The following is a 27,931-nucleotide window of genomic DNA, read 5'->3' as shown; positions in this document are numbered from 1 at the left end:
AATGAAAGGGATAGAATTTTCGGGTGAAAAATTTCAATTTTAAGTGAACTTGGGCACCACCACCTATATGTTCAATAACCATACTCGTTTCCAGATAATTCCATTTTCAATTTCCTCATTTCTATCTTCTACCAAACACACACTGTGTTAAAAAGAGTTATAGCTACCAGAGCGAAAAACAATCTTCAATGGTGTTTATTCCAGGGAGGGAGAAAAATGACTCAAGCAGGCAAACATCTTAATTTTGAGAGGCAGAGGCTTTGGGGATTCTACTCTTTACAGCAAGTCCAGAAATAGAAAATGAATATATCAGAAAGTAAAATAAAAAAAAACGCTTTCCATTTTTGAAATGAAAGGCACAGAGGTTCTTCTTGCACCCTCATGATCTAGGAGGATAGCCTCTGGGCTGAGAAGATGGGGCTCCCTATGGAGATGGGGGCAGGATGCCGATATATCTGGCTCCCCCAGCCACCTCCCGGCATCACCCCGCCGCCCAATCTGACTGAAGGGAAGCCATTTTCACAATCCAAGAATGGGCAGAGTCATTCATTCATTCAATCGTATTTATTGAGTACTTACTGTGTGCAGAGCACTGTACTAAGCACTTGGGAGAGTACAATAAGCGGACACATTCCCTGCCCACAAGGAGCTCAGACAGGCTTCCCTTCAGGGTGACCATGGCTCAACATTGAGGGCACAATGTGTGCGGAAGCGAGGAAGGGAGGTCTGGGATGGGGCAAATGAGGGGTTGAGAGTGAGAGAGGAGTTATGGATGAGAATGGCTAGGATAGCTGCTGGCCAGATTCAAGTACTCAAAGTAGGTTGCTTTCCAAAACCGTTAATCAGGAACAATATTGTTTTTGGTATTTCTGGGATTTGTTTTTCATCAAATTGAACACTGGAACAAAGGAATGCAACTTGTTTCTACTTCCTCTTTCAATGCGAACTTGAAAATGCCAAAAAACGTGAACTGAAATGAATGTGAAATAAACTCAGTACGTTCCTGAATTGATAGACCGATAGGCTGTAAGCTACCTGAGGGAGGGATCCTGTCTACTAACTCTAATGTACTGTACTCTTCCAAGTGCTCAGTGGCCTGCTCTGTGCAGAGTAAGTGGTCAATGAATACCTCTGCACAGTAAGTGCTCAATAAATACCGCTGAGTGATGGATGAGCCTAATGATAGTAACAAAAAAAAACATTCTCTGATCTTATGGAATGTCCACACTGTGGGGCTTAAATCTCTTTTTAAGTTATTGTATAAAAATTGCTCCTCAAAACATGTCAGTGTGATAGAGGGCAGGGAGCTACTGAGATCCTGAGAGCAGAGAGACCTGAAGCGGGAAGATGCAGCAACTCACCCAAGGGCCACTTCCTCATTTCATATTAATAAAAATATAAAATTAATAAAAATATAAATAAAAATGATGATGAGTTTATTACATGCTAAGCACAAGACTGGGGGCCAGTCAGGACAGGTCGGCCACGCATGCTCAAGATCACCTCCCTGTCTTAGATTAGTCAAACCCCTACCTTTCCTTGGGTCAAACTGCGCCGCACAATGCACATTTCTGGACACATATGAATGAGGAACATGTCAAAAGCTACTCAGCGAATTAGGTTAAATATCGGACAGAGACTTCTGAGAGTTAGCAGTGCAAATGAACTCTGGACAAGATTACCAAGGGAGAGCTGGGAAGGAAATCTTTGCAAACTCCACATCTCTGAAACCGAGACAAGCCTGGATTTATGACAACCGCCATTCCCCCCCGCCACACACCCACCTAACCCCAGAATCAGATGTTCCAGAAAACCAAACAACCAACAAAAAAAAGGTTCATCTTTTGTGCTGAGGGCTGGATTCCCAAATTCATTTCAAAGCAAAGTCAGAATAGTCACCTGTTTGGCAGTGCAGGGGGTTGAAACAAATTAAAGACTCTCCCAAGGGTATTTCCAGCCTTATGATTTCATCTGTCTTGTCTTCTAATTGTAAGCTCCTTGTAGACAGGAACTGACTTCCCAATGTTCCTGAAAATGTGGTCTCAACACACTAAGGACACAGGATCAGCCCAAAAGCTGGTCAAATACAGAAGATGTGCAATGCGTCTCTTCCTAGGGTGAAACTTGCAGTTCAGGCTCAGAACTCTGCAAAACAGACAAAGAAGTAGAACAAGGAAGTCAGCAAATACTTCAGAAGAGCGGTAGGCAGACTATGCTATCAACATGCTATTGGACTTCAGAGCAAGCCCGGGCTGGCAGGCCTGGACCTGCCCCAGATGCAGATCTGACCCTTGACCAGTGGCATCCACTCTGAGCCTTATTCAACATCAAAGGGCAAAACGGAATCTTAGTCTGGCCCGCTTAGGAGATGTGGGCTGCTGATGGCCTCGCTCTCTCTCTCCCTCCCCCTCTCTCTTGTTGTGGAATGTGCCTGCAGGGTGGAGCACAGCAGGATACCCAAGCAATTGCTGCTGGCAAACTCAATGGCTCAAATACACATGTGGTGAGAGATTCAAGATATTCTCATCTAGATTTTTGTATCACGTTATAATTATCAATGGTTGTATGTGAAGTGTGAATGTATATGGATGGATGGATTACCTATAATACTACCTTGACATTTTGTCTGGTTCTCACCAGATACCGAAAACCTGAACACTGAGCATTAAATGCTCCATAAATACCATCATTTGGTTGATTGATCTCATTTTATCCTCATCACATTCCTGTGAGATAGGGAGGGATCAGGATTTGTTCCTCATTTTACAGGTGAGGCCAAGAGGCCTTGCCCCAGGTCATCCCACAGACCAAAAGCTGCCCAGATCATCTTCCTACAGAAATGCTCTGGGCATGTCACTCCCCTCCTCAAAATCCTCCAGTGGTTGCCTAACAACCTATGCACGAAACAAAAACTCCTCACTCTTGGCATCAGAGTTCTCCATCCCCTTGCCCCCTCCTACCTCAACTCCCTTCTCTCCTTCTACTGCCCACCCCGTACACTCTGCTCCTCTGCCGCTCACCTCCTCACTGTCCCCCATTCTCGCCTGTCCCACCGTCAACCCCTGGCCCACGTCCTACCACTGACCAGAAATGCCCTCCCTCCTCACCTCTGCCAAACTCTCTTCCCTCTTCAAAGCCCTACTGAGAGTTCACCTCCTCCAAGAGGCCTTCCCAGACTGAGCCCCCCCTTTTCCCTCTGCTCCCTCTCCACCCTCTGCTCCCTCTCCACTCTCTGCTCCTCTCCCTTCCCCTCAGCACCGTGCTCATTTGTATATATTATTTATTACCCTATTTATTTTGTTAATGAGGTGTACATCCCCTTGATTCTACCTATCGTGATAATGTTGTCTTGTTTTTGTTTTGTTCTGTTTCGCTTGCTGTCTGTCTCCCCCGATTAGACTGTGAGCCCATCATTGGGCAGGGATTGTCTCTATCTGTTGCCAAATTGTACATTCCAAGCACTTAGTACAGTGCTCTGCATATAGTAAGCGCTCAATAAATACTACCGAATGAATGAATGACTGAATGAATGAATGAGCTGTCACCAGAACCCAACTCTCCTGCCTCCCAAATCTACGTATTCTCTACCACAGACTGCAACAGCCTGAAGATGGCTGTGAAATGTGAATGAAAGGTTGGTCGAAGCAGCTTAAGGGGCAATTCACCCATAGTGTGCACTGACAATGGGAATTCTACAATTATAGAAAAGTAATCAAACAATCAATCAATGGTATTTACTGAGTGCTTACTGTGTGCGAGCCCTGTACTAAATGCTTGGGAAAGAAAATACAGTATAGAGTTGGTAGAGTTGTCCCTGACCACAAGGAGCTTACAATCTACAGGGGTAGGCAGACATAATAATAAATTACAGGTAGGAGGAGGCCATACAGGGAGTATGGTCTAATGGAAAGAGCATGGGGCTGGGAAGTCTGGTTCCAATCCTCACAATCAATCCATCGTATTGATTGAGCACTTACTATGTGTTCTGCACTGTACCAAGCACTTGGGAGAGTAAAGAAGCACAGTGGCTTAGTGGAAAGAGCCTGGCTTGGGAGTCGGAGGACGTGGGTTCTAAACCCGGTTCCACCTTTCATCAGCTGTGTCATTTTGGGCAAGTCACTTCACTTCTCTGGGCCTCAGTTCCCTCATCTGTAAAATGGGATGAAACCTGTGAGCCCCATGTGGGACAACCTAATTACCTTCTATCTTCCCTAGTGCTTAGAACAGTTCTTAGCACATAGTAAGTGCATAACAAATGGCATTATTATTATTATTATTGTTATTACAGAACAACAGAATTAACAGACAAGTTCCCTTCCCATAATGAGCTTACAGTCTAGACATAATGTTGCTGTAGGATCTTGGGATAATCACTTAACTCCTCTGTTCCTTAGCTTCCTCGATCCAACAGGGCTAATACAATTCCTGCCACTCCCTACCAAACGAGATAACTAATGTCTAAGTATTTGGGGGAAAATATAAGTACTATACAAATTCAAGGTAGTATTATAGGTAATCCATCCATCCATATACATTCACACTTCACATACAACCATTGATAATTATAACGTGATACAAAAATCTAGATGAGAATATCTTGAATCTCTCACCACATGTGTATTTGAGCCATTGAGTTCTGAGGGTGAGTTAAGACTGTACTATGTTCTGGGCACTGTACTAAGCGCTGAGGTAGAGAAGCAAGAATGACCTAGTGGACCCAGCACAGGCCTGGGAATCAGAATCAATTAATCGATCAATGCTACTTATTGAGCACTTATGATGATGCAGAGCACTGTAGTAAGTGCTTGGGAGAGTACATTGGAGTTAAGAGACATGTTCCCTGTTCACAGAGAGCTAAAAGTCTAGCGGAAGGATTTGGGTTCTAATCCTGATTCCGCCACTTGTCTGCTGTGTGACCTTGGGCAAGTCACTGAACTTTTCTATGGCTTAGTTATCTCATCTGTAAAATGGGGCTTAATACTAAGAGCCCCATGTAGGACATTGACTGCGTCCAACCTGATGAGCTTGTATCTACCCCAGCATTTAGTACAGTGCCTGACATATAGTAAGCGCTTAACAAATACTACTGGAAAAAAAACCACAAAACAACAAGAGCTAGATAATCATTCATTCATTCAATTGTATTTACTGAGTGCTTACTGTGTGCAGAGCAATGTACTAAGCGCTTGGAATGTACAATTCATCAACAGATAGAGACAGTCCCTGCCCAACAATGGGCTCACAGTCTAAAAGCGGGAAACGGACAGTAAAACAAAACCACTAGACAGGTTGGACACATTCCAAGTCCCACCTGAAGCTCATGGTCTATGTCTGGGAGGTGGATATATTACTACATAGGGTCTTGAGGTGGAATAAAAGCAACCAATTTCCAGAGAAAATTGCTCCTCCGGGAGCAATACATTACTTGGGTGTGTCTTTATGCAAACACCCTCCCCTTTCCCCCCACCACGCACCATTCTTTCTAGCCCTACACTGCACACTGGCACGTAGAATGGAAGTGACATTTTATTGTGAATAAATCAACATTGCAAAATTTAAATCGTTTGTGGTCTTGAATCATTTGGAGGAATTGCTTATGCAAATATGTTTGAGAGTGAAAGAAAGCTGCTGTAATTCAACGCTTCAAATCAGGAGTTCAGTGTCTGCAATTTGGCTGAACATTTAGGCAAGCATTCTATGTACTTAAAAGACTGGCATAAAATATATGTTCCTCCCAACCCTTCCCTCTCCTTCCTCTAAACCCCTCCTTCAACACAACTTAAAAATACAGATATGTACACACCTGTAATTTATTGATATTAATGTGTCCATCTCCCCCTCCAGATTGTAAACTCATTGTGGGCAGGGCATGGGTCTGTAATATTGTTAATACTAATAATGATGGCATTTGTTAAGTGCTACGTGACATGCACTGTTCTAAGCACTGGGGTGGATACAAGGTAATCAGGTTAGACACAATCCCTGTCCCGCATGGGGCTCACAGTCGCAGTCCCCATTTTACAGATAAGATAACTGAGGCCCAGAGAAGCGAAATGACTTGCCCAGGGTCATACAGCAGACAAGTGGTGGAACTGGAATTGGAACCTATGATCTTCTGACTGCCCTTCTTGTTGTATTGTACTCTCCCAAATGCTTAGCATACTGCGCACAGTAAGCGCTCAATAAATATGACTGAACGAAGGAACGACTGACTATCCACAAGCAAGGTCCGTGCGGTGGCATCAGTGATTCGCAGCATGGCATAGTGGATAGAGCACGGACCTGGGCTGTGTGATCTTGGACAAGTCACTTCACTTCTCTTTGCCTCAGTTACCTCATCTGTAAAACGGGGAGTGAGACTGTGTCCCTCACATGGGACAAGGACTGTGTCCAACCCGATTTGCTTGTACCCACCCCAGCGCTTAGTACAGTGCCTGGCACACAGTACATGCTTAACGAATACCATTATTATTACCATTACTATTATTTGCAGTGTGTTGATGACAGTCGAGCAGCTGGGTTGGGAACATCTTCTCCAGCTCTTAGAACAGTGCTTGGCACAAAGTAAGCGCTTAACAAATATCATCATTATTATTACTCAACGTGACTGACAGCCTGATTGCACCTGAATCCCGACTCACTCCCTAATAACGGGAGAAAGTCGATCTCTCTGCCCGGGCAGGTTTTCTCCTGGAAAGCTAAACGGACGGGAATTCCCACCAGGTGCCTTGATGCTTCTGTATCAATAATAATAATAATGATAACAGTGGTATTTGTTAAGTGCTTACTATGTGCTGAGCACTGTTCTAAGCTTTGGGATAGATACAAGGTAATCAGATCGTCTCACTTGGGGTTTACAGTCTTAATCCCCATTTTACAGATGAGGTCCAGAGAAGTTAATAATAATGATGGTATTTGTTAAGCGCTTACTATGTGCCGGGCACTGTTCTAAACTGTGGGATAGATACAGTGTAAGCAGATCGTCCCATTTGGGTCTCACGTCTTAATCCCCATTTTACAAATGAAGTAATTGAGGACCAGAGAAGTTAATAATAATGATGGTACTTTTTAAGTGCTTACTATGTGCCAAGCACTAGAGCTGGGTGAGATAGAAGGTTATCAGCTGTCTCAGATGGGGCTCAGTCTTAATCCCCATTTTACAGATGAGGTAACTGAGGCCCAGAGAAGTTAATAACAATGATGGTATTTGTTAACCGCTTACTATGCAGCGTGGCTCAGTGGAAAGAGCATGGGCTTGGGAGTCAGGGGTCATGGGTTCGAATCCCTGCTCTGCCACTTGTCAGCTGTGTGACTGTGGACAAGTCACTTCACTTCTCTGTGCCTCAGTTACTCATGTGTAAAATTGGGATGAAGACTGTAAGCCCCACGTGGGGCAACCTGTTCACCTTGTATCCCCCCCAGTGCTTAAAATAGTGCTTTGCACATGGTAAGAGCTTAACAAATACCATCATCATCATTATTATTATTATCTGTGCCTCAATTCCCTCAACTGTAAGATAAGGATGAAGGCCGTGAGCCCCATGTGGGACAACTTGATCACCTTGTATCTTCCCCCAGCGCTGAGAACAGTGCTTTGTACATGGTAAGCACTTAACAAATACCATCATCATTATTATTATTCTCTGTGCCACAGTTCCCTCATTTTTAAAATGGGAACGAAGACTGTGAGCCCTACGTGGGACAACCTGTTCACCTTGTATTCCCCCCCCCCCCCCACCGTAACACTTAGAGCAGTGCTTCACACATTGGTTAAGCAGTGCTTAACCAATGCCATCATCATTACTAAGCCACGCTGCTGCTTATAGGATGGCTCACTGGAGCCAAAACGGGAAGGGCCACGTCCCATGCCGGGCCTGGGCCTGGACCCGCCGTGTCAGAGCCTTCCTCCTCCTCCTCCTCCTGCTTCGGGGAACAAAGGAAGGGTCTGCAGGCAAGGCGGAGGCTGGGCCAAGGGGCGGAGCGGGACTCCGAAGGAGGCCGTCCGCTCTGCCGTCCTGGCCGGGGTCCTGTCCCCATCCCCGTCCCGTCCGGTCCGAGCAAGCGGTCTTGGTCCCCGGGGGAGCCCGGGCCGCCCGCCCCCTGCCCCCAGCCCCTGCCCACATGGGCACTTGGCCTCGGACAGGATCCCCAGGACCGCCCCCCGGGGAGATGCCCAGGTCCGTGGAGCTGATACCTGCTCTGCCCACCCTGACCGCAGCTACGGCCAGGTGTGAGGCTGGGAATGCAAGCGAGCTCTCTCTCCGTCTCTGCCTGTGGGTCTCTCTCATCTCTCTCTGCATCTCTGTGTCTCTCTCTCACCTTTCTGTCTCTGTCTCATTCTTCTCTCTATGTGCCTCTCTTATCCTCTCTGTCTCTCATCCTTCTATGTGGCTCTCTCATCCTGTCTCTCATCCTTCTCTCTATGTGCCTCTCTCCTCCTGTCTCTCATCCTTCTCTCTGTCTCTCATCCTTTTCTCTATGAGCCTCTCTCATCCTGTCTCTCATCCTTCTCTCTGTCTCTCTATGTGCCTCTCTCCTCCTCTCTGTCTTTCATCCTTCTCTCTGTTTCTCATCCTTCTCTATGTGCCTCTCATCCTTCTCATTGTCTCTCATCCTTCTCTCTGTCTCTCTATGTGCCGCTCTCTCATCTTTTCCTCTGTCTCTGTCTCTCTCTTTGTCTCTGACTCTTTGTATTGAGCATGGTTCAGTGGAAAGAGCACGGACTTGGGAGTCAGAAGACATGGGTTCTAAACCCGACTCTGCCGCTTGTCAGCTGTGTGACTTTGGGCAAGTCACTTAACTTCTCTGTGCCTCACTTACCTCATCTGTAAAATGGGGATTAAGACTGTGAGCCCCACATGGGACAACAGGACCTTGTATTCTCCCCCAGTGCTTAGAACAGTGCTTTGCACATAGTAAGCACTTAACAAATATCATTATTATTATCTTTCTCCCTCCCTCTGTCTCTGCCTGTGTGTCTCTCATCTCTCTGCCTGTCTCTGTGTTTCTCTTGTCTCTCTGTGTCTCTCCCCCATTTCTGTTTCTGTTTCTCTGTGTGCCTCTCTCATCTTTCTCTGTCTCTCTTTTTCTCTTTGTGTACTTCATTTTTCTGTCCCATCTTTCTGACTCTTTGTGTGTCTTGCTAATCATTCTCTCTGTCTCTGTCTCGTCTTTCTCTTTGTCTGTCTCTTTTTTTCTCTCTCTGTCTCTCATCCTTCTCTCTCTGTTTGTCTCTCTCATCTTTTTCTCTCTCTGTGTGCCTCTCTCATCCTTCTGTTCCCATCTCTCATCTTTCTCTTTGGCCCTCTATGTGTGTCTCTCATCTTTCTCTGTCTCCTCTTTCTCTCTGTCTCTGTATGTTTGTCTCTCTCATCTTTGTCTCTCTCATCTTTCTCTCCATCTGCCTCTCTCTCATCTTTCTGTCTCCATCTCTCGTCATTCTCTTTGTCTCTGTGTGTCTCTCATCTTTCTCTCTGTCTGTGGGTCTCTCATCTTTCTGTCATTGACCTTTCTCTGTCTCTCATCTTGCTGTCTCTGATATTTTTTTCTGTCTCTGTGTCTCTCATCTTTGTCTCTGATATTTCTCTGTGTGTCTCTCATCTTTCTGCCTCTGATCTTTCTCTGTGTGTCTCTCATATTTCTGTCTCTGATCTTTCTCTCTGGGTGTCTCTCATCTTTCTCTCTGTCTCTGATCATTCTTTCTGTCTCTGTGTGTCTCTCATCTTTGTCTCTGTGTATGTCTCATCTTTCTCTCCATCTCTGATCTTTCTCTCTGTCTCTGATCATTCTTTCTGTCTCTATGTGTGTCTCTCTCATCTTTCCATCTCTGATCTTTCTCTCTGTCTTTGTGTGTCTCTGATCTTTCTCTCCATCTCTGATCTTTCTCTCCATCTCTGATCTTTCTGTCTTTGTGTGTCTCTGATCTTTCTCTCTGTCTCTGATCTTTCTCTGTGTGTGTCTCTCATCTTTCTCTCTGTCTCTGCGTGTGTCTATCTCATCTTTCTCTCCATCTCTGATCTTTCTCTCTGTCTCTGTGTCTCTCTCTCACCTGTCTCTGATCTTTCTTTGTGTGTCTCTCATCTTTCTCTCTGTCTCTGATCATTCTCTGTCTCTAGGTGTCTCTCACCTTTCTATCTGTACCTGATCTTTCTCTCTGTCTCTGTGTGTCTCTCCTTTCTCTCCATCTCTGATCTCTCTGTGTGTCTCTCTCACCTGTCTCTGATTATTCTTTCTGTCTCTGTGTCTCACCTTTCTCTCCGTCTCTGATCTTTCTGTCTCTGTGTGTCTATCTCACCTTTCTGTCTCTGATTATTCTCTCTGTCTCTGTGTGTCTCTCATCTTTCTCTCTGAGCATTTTCTCTGTTTAATAATAATAATGTTGGTATTTGTTAAGCGCTTACTATGTGCAGAGCACTGTTCTAAGCGCTGGGGTAAACACAGGGGAATCAGGTTGTCCCACGTGGGGCACACAGTCTTAATCCCCATTTTACAGATGAGGAAACTGAGGCACAGAGAAGTTAAGTGACTTGCCCACAGTCACACAGCTGACAAGTGGCAGAGCTGTTTGTCTCTCTGTCTCTGATTATTCTGTCTCTGATCTTTCTCTCTGTCTCTGTGTGTCTCTCATCTTTATGTCTGGTCATTCTCTCTGTGTGTCTCTCTCATCTTTCTCTCCATCTCTGATCTTTCTCTGTCTCTGTGTGTCTCACCTTTCTCTCCATCTCTGATCTTTCTCTCTGTCTCTGTGTGTCTCATCTTTCTCTCCATCTCTGATCTTTCTCTCTGTCTCTGTGTCTCACCTTTCTCTCCATCTCTGATCTTTCTGTCTCTGTGTTTCTCTCTCATCTTCCTCTCCATCTCTGATCTTTCTCTCTGTCTCTGTGTCTCACCTTTCTCTCCATCTCTGATCCTTCTGTCTCTGTGTGTCTCTCTCATCTTTCTCTCCATCTCTGATCTTTCTGTCTCTGTGTCTCACCTTTCTCTCCATCTCTGATCTTTCTGCCTCTGTGTGTCTCTCTCACCTTTCTGTCTCTGGTCATTCTCCCTGTCTCAGATCATTCTGTCTCTGTGTGTCTCATCTTTCTGTTTCTCATCTTTCTCTCTGTCTCTCACCTTTCCGTCCGTCTCTGTCTTACACCCTCCACCCACCCCCGATGGGGCACCCCTCCATTCATGCATGCATGGACACATGCATTCATTCATGCATAATAATAATAATGTTGGTATTTGTTAAGCGCTTACTATGTGCAGAGCACTGTTCTAAGCGCTGGGGTAGACATAGGGGAATCAGGTTGTCCCACGTGGGGCTCACAGTTAATCCCCCTTTTACAGATGAGGGAACTGAGGCAGAGAGAAGTGAAGTGACTTGCCCACAGTCACCCAGCTGACAAGTGGCAGAGCCGGGAGTCGAACCCATGACCTCTGACTCCAAAGCCCAGGCTCTTTTCCACTGAGCCACGCTGCTTCATGCATTCACTCACTCATGCATGCATCCACTCACTCATGCATGCATCCACTCACTCATGCATGCATCCACTCATGCATGCATGCATTCACGCATGCATGCATGCATTCACGCATGCATGCATGCATTCACTGATTCATTCATTCTCTCTCACTCAATCGTATTTCTGGAACGCTTACTTTGTGCAGAGCGCTGTACTAAGCCTTTGCCCCCCCCCGTTCCGTCGGAAGGGCCTGGCACCTGCCTTCAATCTGTCCCGGAGGAGAGGGTGGGGGGGGGGTGAGTGTGGGTTGGGGGGGATGCTGGGGTCTGGGGGTGTCGGGGTTGGGCTACTTACGGCGCAGCAGCTGCGGGGGCTGTCAGCGCGCTCCGCTTTGTGGTCGCACCGCACCGCACCGCACCGCACAGGGTACTTGGCACCTCGCCCCGGGGCGCGGGCGGTGGAGGAATCGGTCGGGGAGCCTGGAGCACCTGAGCCGGGAGCACCGGAGCACGGGAGCTCAGAGCACCAGAGCACTGGAGCTCGGACAACCGGAGCACCGAAGCAGCAGAGCTCGGAGCACCGGAGCTCGGAGCACCGGAGCCCGGGAGCCCGGACAACCGGAGCACCAGGGCTCGAAGCACCGGACTCGGAGCACCTGAGCCCGGAGCACCACAGCTCGGAGCACCGGAGCCCTGGAGCTCGGAGCACCACAGTTCGGAGCACCTGAGCTCGGAGCACCGGAGCCTGGAACACCGGAGCACTGGAGCTCAGAGCACTGGAGTACGGGAGCCCGGGCGCTCGGACAACCGGACCACCGGAGCTCGGAGCACCACAGTTCGGAGCACCTGAGCCCGGAGCAGGGGGGCTCGGAGCACCGGAGCCCGGGAGCCCGGAGCCCCGAAGCAGCAGAGCTCGGAGCACCGGAGCTCGGAGCACCTGAGCCCGGGAGCTCGGAGCCTGGAGCGCCGGAGCTCGGAGCACGAGAGCTCGGAGCACCGGAGCAGCAGAGCTGGGAGCACGGGAGCTCGGAGCACCTGAGCCCGGGAGGTGGGAGCCCCGGAGCCCCGGAGCCGTATGCGTGCGCCGCCGGGGCCGGGCACTGGGGGCCCAGCCCGCCGAACCCCCCCTCCGCCCCGTTTTACCATATAAGGACAGACGCTCGCTCTTTTAGGCTCTCCCTGCAGCTGGCACTCCACACTTTCTCTCGTCGGGAGGGAGGGAAGGAGGGAGGGCGGACCTGTGTCTCTTCGTCTTTGTGTGTCTTTGTGTGTCCGTGTGGGTCCCTTCGTCCGGGCCGCTGGGTCCGCCTGGGTGTGTGCCAGGTGCCTCTGGCTGCCTGCGGATGGTGGACCTGCGGGCGTGTACCTGCGTGTGTGTGTTTGCTTGCCTGTGTGCGCTGGGGAGGGTGAACCCGCGTGGGTGTGCTCGTGGGGGTCCGCCTGCATGGGCGGGGGATCCTGCCGATGTGTGTGTCTGCATGGAGGGGGGGCCTGCATGTGTGTTTGCCTGCGTGGGGTCTCCATGCGTGTGTCTGCAGGTGTGTGTGCCTGCCTGCATGGGAGGGAGGCTCCATGTGTGTGCCTGCAGGTGTGTGTGCCTGCCTGCCTGGGAGGGAGGCTCCATGTATGTGCCTGCAGGTGTGTGTGCCTGCCTGCCTGGGAGGGGGGCTCCATGTGTGTGCCTGCATGTGTGTTTGCCTGCCTGCCTGGGAGGCTCCATGTGTGTGCCTGCATGTGTGTGTGCCTGCCTGCATGGGGGGGGGCTCCATGTGTGTGCATGTGTGTTTGCCTGCCTGCCTGGGACGGGGGCTCCATGTGTGTGCCTGCATGTGTGTTTGCCTGCCTGCCTGGGAGGCTCCATGTGTGTGCCTGCATGTGTGTGTGCCTGCCTGCATGGGGGGGGCTCCATGTGTGTGCATGTGTGTTTGCCTGCCTGCATGGGAGGGGGGCTCCATGTGTGTGCCTGCATGTGTGTTTGCCTGCCTGCATGGGGGGGCTCCATGTGTGTGCATGTGTGTTTGCTTGCTTGCATGGGGCCTGCATATGTGTCTCTATGTGTGCCTGCATGTGTGTGCGTGCACACCCTTGTATTTCTCTCTCCCTCCCCAGCTAGCTGCCTTTGTTGGGAACTGATCACCAGGCTAGGCTCCCCCATTCCTCCCTTTCCATCTCATCGCCTCCCCCGCCCATCACCAACACCTCTTCACCTGCGTGTTTCTCTTTCTTCCTTTCTCAATCCTGTGATATTTTTGCCGAAACGCTCAGTTGAAACCCAGCACCGTGGGCTCCAGAAGCAGGAGACGGGGCAGCTGGCAGGCGGGGGGGTCTCTGCGGCCCCGTCCGTGTCGGGATCCGTCACCCGCCTGAGAGATTCCCGAGGCCTCCTTCTGCCAGGATCTAGGGAATCTGTCATTGCTCCTTCCTAGGGCCGGTTAGTCCTTCAGGGTGGAAAGGTGGGGTGCGATAAGGAGGAAAAGGAGCCCAGGGCATGAGGGTGTTGGGTGCAGGGGTGTCAGCTTTAGGCAAAAAGAGGGTGGACCAGGTCTTATTGTTCATTTTGCCTTCACCCTTTGTTTCTGGGGGTGAAGGGAGCAGGTGAAAACAATGACATGAAACGTCCCTTTGTTTAGCCAAAGAACTGGACTGGAAAAGCTACCTGCCTGACAACAGTCAAGTAAAGCTTGTTAGCTGCAGGGCGTCACCCCTTGGGCCTTGTTCTTACCCACTGCGGCGTTCAGGCCGTCGTGTTGGCACCCATGCCCGTGGACGATCGGTTAATCAAGTGCTTTCTGTCTGCAGAACACTATACTAAGCACTTGGGAGAGTACAGTGCACTTGGTAGGCATGAACCCCTGCCCACAGGGAGCTTACAATCTAAAGGGGAGACTGACAGCAAAATAAATTGCAAGTAAGGGGAGCAACCGAGTCTATCCCTCCACTGAACCCTCGCTCACATCCTCCCTCTGGCCTGGAGCTCCCGCCCCCTTCATGTCGGGCAGTCCGCTGCTCTCCTTATCTTCAAAACCCTACTAAAATCACCTCTCCAAGAGGTCTTTCCCGACTAACCCCTCATTTCTCTGATTTATGCTTCCCTTTGCATCACCCATGCACTTGGCTGTGTACCCCTTAAGCACCTCATGCTCATTGCACTTATATACGTATACTAATCCCGGTTCGAATCCCTGCTCCGCCACTTGTCAGCTGTGTGACTTTGGGCAAGTAACTTAACTTCTCTGTGCCTCAGTTCCCTCATCTGTAAAATGGGGATGAAGACTGTTAGCCCCACGTGGAACAACCTGAATGCCTTGTATCTACCCCAGCGCAACAGTGGTTGGCCCATAGTAAGTGCTTAACAAGTACCATCATCATCATCATTATTATTATTATTATTATACTATTATCCCTCTCTATAATTTTAGTGTCTGTCTTCCCCCTGTGGATTGTAAACTCCTTAAGAGCAGGGATCTTCTAACTCTATTGTTGTCTATCTACAACTCTATTGTAGTGCACTTTTGCAAATAGTAAGTACTCAATAAATTCCATTGATCAATTGATATGTACATAAGTGCTATAGAGTATCTACATCTCCTCCCCTGATCTCTTTCCCTCTGTCCAGGCTGGCATCTCCTCCTGCCTGCATGACATTTTTACTTGGATGTCCTCCAAGTCACCTCAAACTTAACATGCCCAAAACAGAGTTCCTTATCTTCCTACCGAAACCCTGTCCTCTCCCAGACTTTCCTATCACTGTAGACAGGACCACCATCCTTCCTGTCTCACAAACCCGTAACCTTGACGTTATCCTTGACTCTGCTCTCTCATTCAACCCACACATTCAATCCGTCACCATATCCTGCCTGTCTCACCTTCACAACATCCCTAAAATCTGCCTTTTCCTTTCCATCCGAACCGTTACCACATTAATACAATCGCTCATCCTATCCTGCCTAGATTACTGCATCAGCATCCTTTCTGACCTCCCAACCTCCTGCCTCTCCCCACTCCAGTCCATACTTCACTCTGCTGCCTGGATCATCTTTCTACAGAAACGTTCAGGACATTTAACCCCCCCCCCCCCCGCCCCTCAGAAATCTCCAGTGGTTGCCTATCCACCTCCATATCAAACAAAAAACTCCTCACTTCGGCTTTAAAGCACTCCATCATTTCACGCTCTCCTACCTCACCTCACTTCTCTCCTTCTACAACCCAGCCCTTTCTCACTGTGCCTCGATCTCGCCTGTCTCATTCATTCATTCATTCATTCAGTCAGTCAGTCATTCAGTCAGTCAATCATTTATTGAGCGCTTACTGTGTGCAGAGCACTGTACTAAGCACGTGGGAAAGTACAATACAGCAATAAAGAGAGCCAATCCCTGTCCAGAACGAGCTCCATGTCCTACCTCTGGCCTGGAAAGCCTCCATTCTCAAAACCGCCAGACCATGACTTGCCCCCTTATCAAAGCCTTACTGAAGGCACATCTCCTCCAAGAGGCCCTCCCAGACTAAGCCCCACTTTTCCTCATCTCTCACTCTCTTCTGCGTCACTCTTTCTCCCTTTGTTCTTCCCCCGTCCCCCGCCCCACAGCACTTATGTATATAATTTATTATATTTAATTTATAATGATGTCTTATATATTATATTTATTTACAATGATGTCTGTTTATTTGTACTGATATCTGTCTCCCCTGCCTCTAGACTGTGAGCTCATTGTGGGCAGGGATTGTTGCTCTTTGTTGCGTATTGTACTTTCCCAAGCGTTTAGTACGGTGCTGTGCACACAGTAAGAGCTTAATAAATATGATTGATTGAATGAATGAATGAACCTAAGAATTTGGGGATGGTACTAAGTGCATGGGAGAGGCAATAGGGAGGAAAATAGGTTGGGAGTGATGAGAGCTTAGTCCAAGAAGGCTTCCTGGAGGAGATAGGAAGGCTTCCTGGAGGAGATAGGATTTCAGTAGGGCTTTGAAGATGGGGAGGTCTGTGAGATATTTAGAGGGAGTGAGCTCCAGGCAGGAGGGAGGGTATGAGCAGAGATTGATGGTGGGTGAGGTGAGAATAGGGTTTATTGAGTAGGTTGGCGATGGTGGAGTGAAACGTGTGGGCTGAGATGGAATAGGAGATCAGAGAGGTAAGGTAGGAGGCAAGCTGAGTGAGTCTTTTTAAAGCCAAAAGTAAGGAGTTTCTGTTGGATGAAGCACAGGCAGGACAAACACGACACAGTGCCGTGGAAAACCATCATTCCTCTAAACTGTCATTCCTCTGGTCTCAGCTAACGGACGTAGGTTCCCTGTCAGTCTGTCGGTATGTTGTATTTATTGAGCTCTTACTGTGAGCAGCGCACCGTACTAAATGCTTGAGAAAGCACAATATAACAGACATATTCCCTGCTCACAACAAGCATACAGTCTAGAGAGGGAGACGGCTTTTAATAATATAAATAAATTACAGATATGTACATAAGTGCTGTGGAGCTGGGAGGGAAGATGAAAAAAAGGAGCAGAAGGGAGTTGAAGAAAAGGAAAAGAGGTCTTAGAGAAGGCCTCTTGGAGAAGATGCACCTTCAGTAAGGATTTGGAGGAGGGGAGAGTATTTGTCGGCTATGAAGAGGGAGGGCATTCCAGGCCAGAGTCAGGATTCCCTGAATAGGAGCAGTGGGAAGAGGTTGGGCATGGCAGGAAAATACAGGAAGCTTGGGTCCAGATTTAGAGGTAGGGAGGTGGAGGGAGGAAGGGCATATGGATTGTCAGTTCCCTTATCTTTCATCTCTACACCCCATTTTCCCACCCTACTGTCACCTGTGCACTTTAATCCTACCCCTAACTACTTGGCTATTCACTCCCCGCCCCCCCGCAGAATTCATGTACATGTCTTTATACTCGACTGCTTTCTTTACCTGTAATTTATTTTAGTGTCTATCTCTCCAGGTAGATTGTAAACTCTGTGAGGACTGGGATCATTTCTACTTACTCTCCCAATCGCTTAGTGCAGTGCTCAGTGAACACCATTGATTGATAGATGATGAATTGCCATGAGAAAGAAGGAGAACGAATCCAAAGATGAACAGGTAGATTGAGGTTGAAAACTGGCCATGACAGATATCTGCATGTTAATCCCAGAAGCTCCAGCTGTTCCTGATGTAAATTTTTTCACACAAGAAGTAGCATGGCTTAGTGGAAAGAGCATGGACTTGGGAGTCAGAGACCATGGGTTCTAATCCTGGATCTGCCTCTTGTCAGCTGTGTGACTTTGGGCAAGTCACTTAATATCTCTGTGCCTCAGTTACCTCACCTGTAAAATGAGGATTAAGACTGTAAGCCCCATGTGGGACAACCTGATTACCCTGTATCTACTCCCGTGCTTAGAACAGTGCTTGGCACGTGGTAAGCGCTTAACAAATGCCATTATATTTATAATTATTATTATTATTTCTGAGCAGCATCCCTACTGGAGACAGGGACTGGGTTTGATCTGATCATCTTGTAGCTACCCCCAGTGTTTACTACAGTATTTGGCACAGAGTGAGCACTTTACAAATACCATGATTATCCATTAGATTGTAAGCTCATCCATTGATTTTTTTTAATGTTATTTGTTAAACGCTTACTATGTCCCAGGCACTGTACTAAGAACTGGTGGAGACGCACACTAATCAGGTTGGGCACACTCCCTGACCCACATGGGACTCTGAGTTTTAATCCCCATTTTACAGATGAGGTAACTAAGGAATAAAGGAGTTAAATAACTTGTCCAAAGTCACACAGCAGACAAGTGGCGGAGCAGGATTAGAACCCAGGTCCTTCTGACTCCCAGACCCGTGCTCTATCCACTAGGTCATGGGGCTCCTCCATGATTGTACGTTCCTTGATCATAGGGATCGTGTCCACTGACTCTATTGCTCTATATTTTCCCAAGCGCTTAGTACCGTGCTTTGCTCCCAGTAAATGCTCATTAATCACCATTGACTGATGGACTAGTCTTCCCCCAAACAGCAGAATGAACAATCGGGATGGACCACAGATAGGAATTGAAAGGGAGGGAAGAGAAGGATGAACCTTTAGAGTGCAAGCTTCGTGTGGACAGCCAGCAGGGCGGCACACAGCTGGCAAAGGCACGCTCCCAGCGGCAGTTAGCGTTAAGTATTTGAGGGAGCTGGTTAGAGGTATTCGGAAGAGGGGAGGGTGGTTTCGCCCATTTTATGGTCATTTTCCAATTGAAGGATGACAGAAGAGCAGTAATGGGGAGGGGGCATGGAGAGAAGAGGAGAAGCGGGGTGGTGGGGAGAAGAGGAGAAGGAGAGGTTAGGGAAAAAGATGAGGAAGGGAAGTGGAGGCATATCTGGAACTGTGGGAATAAGTTTAGTTGAGTAGCTGTGTTAAGGAGGCATGGTCAGGTGGACCTCAGGTGAGATGTCCGCTATTCGGCGTCTGGTCTTACCGGGCACTTTGGTATGTCTTTGGACCTCGACAATCCTTGGCGTTATCCTCGACTCATCTCTCTCTTTCACCCTGCACATTCAATCTGTCCTGCTATTTCTACTTGGGAGTCAAATCCTGCTATTTCTACTTTCATGTTTCTAGAATCCACCCTTTCCTGTCCATCTATATTTCTACCACACTGATCCAAGCACCGATCCAATCCCACCTTGACTACTGCATCAACCTCCTTGCCGATAAGGTTCCTCAGTTTTCTCCCTGCTTCGCTTCTCTCCCATTTCCAGGCTGTACTTCACTCTGCTACCTTGATCATGTTTCTAAAAAAAGCGTTCAGTCCACAGCTCCCTCCTCCTCAAGAACCTCCAATGGTTGCCTGTCCCCCTCCACATCAAACAGAAACTCCTTAACATTGACTTCAAGGCACTCCATCAGCTCTCCTACCATACCTCCCTGATCACCTGCAACCCAGTCTGCACACCTCACTCTTCTAATGTCCCCCCTTTAGATTGTGAGCTCGTCATGGGCCGGAAATGTGTCTGTTATTGTAATGCACTCTCCCAAGTGCTCAGTACAGTCCTATGCAAAGAGTAATCGCTCAATAAATATGATTGAATGAATGAACAAACCTATTCTGTAACCGAATCTCAACTATTTCACCTCCAACACCTTGCCCATGTCCTTACTCCAGCCTGGAATTCCTTCTCCTTTCATATCCTACAGTCCACCACTCTCTCCACCTTCAAAAGTCTCCTAAAATCACACCTCCTTCAAAAAGACTTCCTTGACTAAAGCCTCATTTCCCCTACCTGCCCTCCCCTCTGCACCACCTAGAGAAGCAGCATGGCTCAGTGGCAAGAGCATGGCTTGGGAGTCAGAGGTCATGGGTTCTAATCTCGCCTCCTCAGCTTGTCATCTGTGTGACTTTGGGGCAGTCACTTAACTCCTCCCCAGCTCTTAGAACAGTGCTTTGTACATAGTAAGTGCTTAACAAATGCCATCATTGTTATTATTATTATTACCTATGCATTTGTTTGGATATCCCTTAAGCACTTTGATATTTATCTCAGCTGCACAGCATGTCTTGATCTAGTGGAAAGAACAAGGGCCTGGGAGCCAGAGGACTGGTTCTAATCCTGGGATTGCCAGTGGTCTGCTGTGTGACCTTGGTGCTATGCCTCAGTTTCCTCTTGTGTGAGCCTCAAATCTATATCTTCAGCTCTGATCTCTCTCTCTCTCTCTCTCTCTCTGCAGTCTCACATTTCCTCCTGCCTTCAAGATATCTCTACTTGGATGTCCCGTCAACACCTCAAACGTGGCTAAAATTGAACTCCTTATCTTCCCACCCAAACCCTGTCTGCCCCCCCGGTTTTCCCATCATCATAGGCAGCACCACCGTCCTTCCTCTCACACAAACCCATAACTTTGGCATTCACCTTGACTCATCTCTCTCATTCAACCCACACGTTCGATCTTTCACTAAATCCTGTTGGGATAATCATGGCTACATCACTAAAACCCAGCTTTTCCTCTCCAACCAAACTGCTTCTACATTAATCCAACATTTCCCCTATCCCACCTTGATTACTGTGTCAGCTAAAACCCACCCCTTCCTCTCCTCCCCAACTTGGTTACTGTGTCAGCCCCCTTGCTGACCTCCCTGCCTCCCATCTCTCCCCACTCCAGTCCATACTTCACTCTGCTGCCGGGATCATTTTTCTACAGAAATGTTCAGTCCACATTTCCCCACTCTTCAAGAAACTCCAGTAGTTACTCATCCACCTCTGAATCAAACAGAAACACCTTGTCTTCAGTTTTAAAGCACTCAATCACCTTGCCCCTCATACCTTACCTCACTGCTCTCCTAGTACAACCCAGCCCACACATTTTGCTCTATTGTCAACCTATTCGCTCTACCTTGATCTTGACTATCTCATCTCTGATCTCTCGCCCAGGCCCTGCCCCTGTCCTGGAATATCCTCCCTCTTCATATTCGACAGACAATTACTCTTCTCTGCTTCAAAGCCTTATTGAAGGCACATCCCTTCCAATAGGCCTTCCCTGACTAAACCCTCATTTCCTCTTCTCCCATTCCCTTCTGCGCTGCCCTTGCTCGTGGATATGCTCCCTTTATTCCCTCCTCCCACAGCCCCAGAATATTTACTTCAATATCCTTAATTTATTTATTTATATTGATGTCTATCTCCCCCTCTAGACTGTAAGCTTAGTGGGGGCAGGGAACATATCTCCAGCTGTGTTGTATTGTTATATTGTACTTTCTCAAGCACTTAGTACAGTGCTCTGCATATGGTAAGTACTCAATAAATACAATTGATTGATTTGAGTGATTGATTGATGTAGGACAGGAACTGTGTTTGATCAGATGATTTGTACCTACCCCAGCACTTAGAACAGTGTTTGACACATAATAAATCTTTAACAGATAATAATAACCATAATAATATAACATAGCACTTTTTGTTGTACTTCCCCAAGTACTTAGCACAATGTCTTACACTCAGTGGATGTCCAATAAACACATTATTATTATGATCAGGACAGAAGTGATTTATTCTGGGGGTTCTTTAAAGTCATTGAAAAATCCACTCATGGGAGCCCTCAGAAATGACCCCCTCTTTTACTGTCCTGGCCAAACTATTTCCTCATCCCTCTCAGGACTCACCTGTTCATTTCTTTGATGTTGAATGGTTATCTTCTAATGTTTATTATTTATATATTCTCTCAATTATTATTACTATTGTTAATAAACACATTATTGTTAATAAACACATCTTTTGTGCCAGGTTCATTATTTTATTTATTTATACTGATGTCTGTCTTCCCCCTCTAGACTGTAAGCTCTGTGTGGGCAGAAAATATGTCCGTTTATCGTTATATTGTACCCTCCCAAGAGCTTAGTACAGTGCTTTGCAAACAGTAAGCGCTCAATAAATATGACTGAATGAATGAATTTTGTGCTAATAGCTAGAGTAGATACAAGAGGATGTCATCAGAGTTTTTGCCCCATGGGGACTTAGAAGCTAAGAGACAGGGCAATCAGATATTATACCCCCATTTTACAGATGAGGAAGCTGAGGCACAGAGAAGCACAGAGCGTGCATGGGGGTGTCACTTAGCTATGACATCCAGCCAGTATCATGCTTTTTTCCATAGACCCTATTTCTTCTCTTTTTTAGTGTTATATGCTTGTCAATGTATGTTGACTTGTCTTCCCTTATAGCCTGAAAGCCCCAAGAGGGCAGGAATTTGGCCTCACACATCTTCCATATGTTCCCCAGTGGCCACTGCAGTGCTCTGCCCATAGCAATCGTTCAGTACAGTGCTCTGAATTCAGTAGGCACTCAGTCAATTCTGATAATGGCAATAGCAACAAAACGCAAGTGAAAGGTTACCCTCCCCCATACTTAAGGTAAACTTGGGTCTACAAAGGATGAAGTAGGTTTTTGCCTCAAGATGCAGGACTGATTGTCTACACCGCCTGAATTCCTCAGATCAATTGGGTGATTCTGGCAGTAGGGCAGGCCTGGGAGTCAGAGGACCTGGGTTCTAATCCTGACTTCACCACATACTTGCTGTGTGACCTTGGGCAAGTCACTTAACTTCTATGTGCCTCACTTTCCTTATCTGCAAAATGAGGATTCAATACCTGTTCTCCCTCCTAATAAGACTGTGAGCCCCATGTGTGACCTGATTAACTTGTATCTACCCTAGCCTTAGTACAGTGCTTGGCATATAGTAAGCACTTAACAAATATCACTGTTGTTATCATAATAATTATTATTATTATTATCAAATCAAGTTCAAACAAGCCAGGCCACTCTGCCAAATTGGTTTGAAGATGGACAGGAGGTTTCCTTGGGGGCTTTTTCTCTGATCCCTAGAAGACAAGGAGGTTGCTTTTTTTAGTAAAGGGAGCAATATGCACTCACTCTTCCTTTCAGACAACCTCGTTTCTGGCGTGTTTGAAAAGGTTTATGAGTCGGTGATGCTTTGAGGGTAGGTCTGTCACCTCTGAAAAAGTCAGTTCTTTTTGGGGCATGAAGAATCTCTAACCGAAAGAAAGGCTAATGCCCAGAAGGTGGTGTTTGACTATTTTCCATTTCCTCAGAGTCCAAAGTCAAATGAATGATGGGGCTTTGATTACAGCAGGTGGGCTTTAGGTTAGGCTCTGAGTGATTCCCCGGGTGGGCAAAAATTGGGATGGTGATGGGTCAGCATTTAAAAATAATTTTTATGATACCTGACTGGGTCATATTGCTCCTTGCTATACCCTTGCTAAATCCTAAGGAAAGAGCAACAGCATACCCACTAATCTTCTCTTCCTGGACGCGAAACGATTATATTTAAAGACCAGCAACCCCTTATCATCGTCACCATTACCATCGTCATCATCAATAGCATTTACTGAGGATCTGTAGTATTCAATTATGCGATGCTTCAGAAGCAAGTGCTTGGGAGAGTACGGACTCAACAGACTCATTTCTGGCTCTTCAAGGACCTGAGAGTGTTACTACATATTTGCTTTTCTTAGGGAATTTTGGGATTGATGCTATATTTCGCTATTGTGAAATAGTGGAAAGAATGACTAAAAGAGGATGAGAAATGCCTTGGACATGTTTAAAAATAAGGCACCATCTGTTTGTCTAGGACCATTTCAGTCTGGTCATGTCTGAAGGCAGAAGGGATGGAAAGGTGAGGTTTTTGTGTTGAAGCCATATGCTACGATCCGCTGCTTCTCTCTGTCGGGAAACACTTCACTTCAAAAAGTCACCCCACAAACACACTCATGAAGAATTCCTTCTCCAGGTTCAGATTAAGAAGAGGGATGTTCATCCAAATGAAAACTTTGTATTTCCAGTGTCTGATTTTCCTTTGATTTAATGGCTGCAAATTGTTGGTGATTTAAAGTCTCAAAACACTCACTGATGATAGCCAAATCCACAAATTGTGTTGTCCTAGGAAGTTTAGAATTACCTGTCAGAGTAATTTAAGTCTAATTTTGATATATTCAATAGAAGCTTTCATTTGTGCCTTGTGACACCACCGAAGAAAATTGTGTTTTGGGGATAAATGATCGATAATCTAGAATCTTGCAAACTTCACATTATAATTCGGGAAGGCAGTTGGTTCGTCGGAGTTGCTGGCTTCTATTGCTGCTATCTTTAGATATTTTGTATTTCCAAATCAGTTGTCAAGAATGTAATAACAAGGGCTTTGTTTGACTCTTAAAAATCATATTTTCACTTCTCATCTATCACATTTTTGACTAGAAGACTTTTGGAAAGAGTTGTTCTCTTGTCATTTCCTGGGAGGTGAAACTATGTTCCTGCTATTCCTAAATCAACACAAAAGGGATTAAATTCCTGGGATTTGCCCAAAGCTGGGTAAATCCTTTTCTGATTCAGCAATGTTTTTTTCCTTAGCATGCCAAATTGCTTTCATAAATGGTGGTCAGTAGCCCTTCCATTGCTTAGGTGAAAATAGTCTCATGGCTCAGTAATTTTCAAGAATGTTTATTTCTCATTTATTCCAAAATGCCAGCTCATACAGATGAACCTGAACTGTAGACGGGGAATGGATATTAATGTAAATAGAAATCCTGCCTCTGCCGTTTATCTGCTAGGTGACCTTGGGCAAGTCAAAACTTCTCTGTGCTTCAGTTTCTTCATCTGAAAATTGGAGGCTCAATACATAGTCTCCTTCCTACTTAGCCTGTGGGCCCCAGGTGGGACAGGGATTGGGTCCAACCCATCTGGTTTCTACCCCAGTGCTTGGCACATAGTAAGCACTTAACAAATATTATTTTTATCATTAATATTACTTGTTATTATCAAGTTATTTATCTATCACCTCTATTATATTGAACTTTCACAAGTGCTTAGTTCAGTGCTCTGCATGCAGTAAGTGCTCAATAAAAATGATTGATTGATTGATGGAGCCAGCTAATTGTATTTGAAGGGTAGCAATATCTTTTATCTTTGTGATCTCTAAGCAAAGACTGTGAGCTCATTGTGGGCAGGGAATGTGTCTGTTGTTGTGTTGTACTCTCCCAAGTGCTTAGTATAGTGCTTGGCACACAGTAAGCGCTGAATAAATACGATTGAATGAATGAATAATATATAGAAAAGTTAGGTTCAGGTGTTCTACTGGGGTCTAAATTATCTGGACAATTTGTTGGTCGACTTGACAAGCCCTTGAATATTAGCTTCCCTTCCCAAAAGAAAAAGGGTCTCATCAACAGTTTTTTTTAAAAAAAATCAAAGATGAGCTGTCAACAAAGTCACCTGTGGACAAAATTGCCACTTCAGAGGTAAGCACCTTCCAGATCAAGATTCTCCCTGCAAATGGGACCAGTTCTCTTCAACCAGATGAGTTATCTCTTTTTATGGTAATTAAGTGCCAAGCACTGTTCTAAGCACTGGGGTAGATACAAGGTAAACGGGTTAGACACGGTCCCTGTCCAACATCAGGTTCACGGTCTTAATCCCCATATAAGAGATGTGGCTCAGAGACATGAAGGGACTTAGTCAAGGTCACTCAGCAGACAAGTGGCAGAGCTGGAATTAGAACCTAGTTCCTTCTGACACCCAGGCCTGTGCTCTATCTGCTAGGCCACGCTGCGTCTTTATGGAAGCCTGGGGTATGGAGAACGTGTTTGTCTGACTGTACTCTCCCAAGTGCTTGCTACAGTGCTCTGCATACAGAGTGCTCAATAAATAAGATTGACTGACTGGTAAATGGTTTGAGTGGCTGGACCTACAATGTGTTTGGCTGTTTTTTTCCAGCCCTTGTCAATTATTGGGTTAAAGTGAAGGGGTTTTTTGTGTGTGTGTGTGATTGAGTGAATCGCTTTTAAATGGAATGTTTCTGTATCACCAGAATGTCATGCAAATAATTAGAAGGCGTTTCAGAAATGCAGAGCACACGATTATTGTTGTGAGACCACATCTACATCACAAAAGCCAGGCAATTATTTTTAAGGGTTTGGGGCAGTCAAACTGTATAACTTTGTTTACAAACGTGTCCTCCAAGGAGGTCTCACAGGTGTACTTGGCCAGTTGGAGAAGTTACAAAGAGAACAGCTTGAACCTCCTTGTGGGTAAGGATCCTGTCTACCAACTCTGTTGTACTTTCCTAAGTACAGTGCTCTGCACACAGTTAGCTCTCAATAAATGCCATTAATTGATTGATGGAGGTGTCTCACCCAAACCCTGTTGGTCTCCAGGGGGGACTGTTGAAAGACCTTAGACCCCTCTAACCTGTCCTCATAAAGTATGTTTCTTCTTCTCTAAAAAGATACTTCATCATTGTCTGCTTTATTAAATGATAAATCTTGTTTATTTATGGGAATCAACTATCATTTAACTGATCTATGGCTATTTGAATTAACTTTTCTCCCCCACTTCCTGTCTCCCTCTGGAACATTCTCTCTCTTAAAGAGATATAACCTAACAGAAACAAAACATTTGCAGCCAACAGCTTTTACTCAATGTTTTCTGTGTGCACAGCCTTGTGAAGGAGTTATGAAGGGGAAGGAGCATGGTCTAGTGCAAAGAGGACAGACTTGGAAATCAGAGGCTCTGGGTTCTAATCCTGCTCCACCACTTATCTGCTGTGTGACCTTAGACTAGTCACTCCACTTCTCCATGTCTCACTTACCTGATCTGTAAAATGGGGATTAAAACCGTGAGCCCTATGTGGGACATTGACTGTTTCCATTCATTCATTGATTCAAGTTGTACTTATTGAGCGCATACTGTATGCAGAGCACTGTACTAAGCCCTGGAAGGGTACAACATAACAAATGGTACATTCCCTGCCAACAGTGAGCATACAGTCTAGAGGGGGACCGCACGCTCTGCTCCTCTGCCGCCCACTTCCTCACCATCCCTCGGTCTCGCCTATCCCGCCGTCGACCCCTGGGTTACGTCCTCCCGCGGTCCTGGAACGCCCTCCCTCCTCACCTCCGCCAAACTGATTCTCTTTCCCTCTTCAAAACCCTACTTAAAAATCACCTCCTCCAAGAGGCCTTCCCAGACTGAGCTCCTCTTCCCCCTCTACTCCCTCTGCCATCCCCCCTTTACCTCTCCACAGCTAAAGTCTCATTTTCCCCTTTTCCCTCTGCTCCTCCACCTCTCCCTTCCCATCCCCACAGCACTGTACTCGTCCGCTCAACTGTATATATTTTCGTTACCCTATTTATTTTGTTAATGAATTGTACATCGCCTTGATTCTATTTAGTTGCCATTGTTTTTATGAGATGTTCTTCCCCTTGACGCTGTTTATTGTTCTTGTCTGTCCGTCTCCCCCGATTAGACTGTAAGCCCGTCAAACGGCAGGGACTGTCTCTGTTGCTGACTTGTTCATCCCAAGTGCTTAGTACAGTGCTCTGCACATAGTAAGTGCTCAATAAATACTATTGAATGAATGAATGAATATAACTGTAATTTATTTATATTAATGTCTGTGCCTTTTATACATCCCTCCTCCCAGCTCCACAGCACTTATGTCTGTAACTGTAATTTATTTATTTATATTAATAAGTGCTGTGGGACTGGGAGGAGGGATGTATAAAGGGGGAAAGTCAGGATGACATAGGAGGGAGTGGGAGAAGAGAAAAAGGGGCTTAGTCTGGGAAGGCCTCTTGGAGGAGATGATTAACTTGTAGCTACCCACCATTTAGCACACTGCCTGGAACATAATAAGCGCTTAAAAAAAGTCATTTAAAAAACTACTCAGAGTTGGAAGACACATTTCCTGTCCCTAGTGACCAGAAGGGACTCCTCATCTTGGATCGATTGTCTGGCCGGAGAGGGGCTCGGCTTTTAAGGATTAGTGGGCTTGCAGGAATTCTTCGTTGGACTGAAATCAGGAAATAAGGCCATAAATTGCCAGGGGGGCCAACTCAAGGTCTGTGGGATTGAAATCTGCCATGTCAGCATTCATTGCTAGGACCGGAACGCAACAAATCTGAGCCGCACTGACCACGGTGCGATGAGAAAATGAATGAATCCTTGTGTTGGTTTTTGA

General features: G+C 46.5%; 1 protein-coding gene across 4 annotated transcripts in view; it reads right to left on the bottom strand.

The window, feature by feature from the left end:
• FHL2 (four and a half LIM domains 2) overlaps window positions 1-27,931 on the bottom strand; it is a 102,466-nt gene that overhangs the window by 44,149 nt on the left and 30,386 nt on the right. For 2 of the 4 annotated variants that reach the window (XM_029053076.2, XM_029053092.2), the window contains exon 2: window positions 1,900-2,145. The gene's annotated coding sequence lies outside the window, so the exon portion shown is untranslated. Of the gene's footprint in view, window positions 1-1,899; window positions 2,146-11,801; window positions 12,503-13,653; window positions 13,677-27,931 lie in introns of those variants that run through there. The other 2 variants (XM_029053102.2, XM_029053084.1) reach the window with 2 other exon arrangements.

This window comes from Ornithorhynchus anatinus, chromosome 2 (assembly GCF_004115215.2).
Source record: "Ornithorhynchus anatinus isolate Pmale09 chromosome 2, mOrnAna1.pri.v4, whole genome shotgun sequence".
Lineage (NCBI taxonomy): Eukaryota > Metazoa > Chordata > Mammalia > Monotremata > Ornithorhynchidae > Ornithorhynchus > Ornithorhynchus anatinus.
The sequence above is the reverse complement of the archived record's forward strand: the minus strand, read 5'-3'. Positions and strand labels throughout refer to the sequence as shown.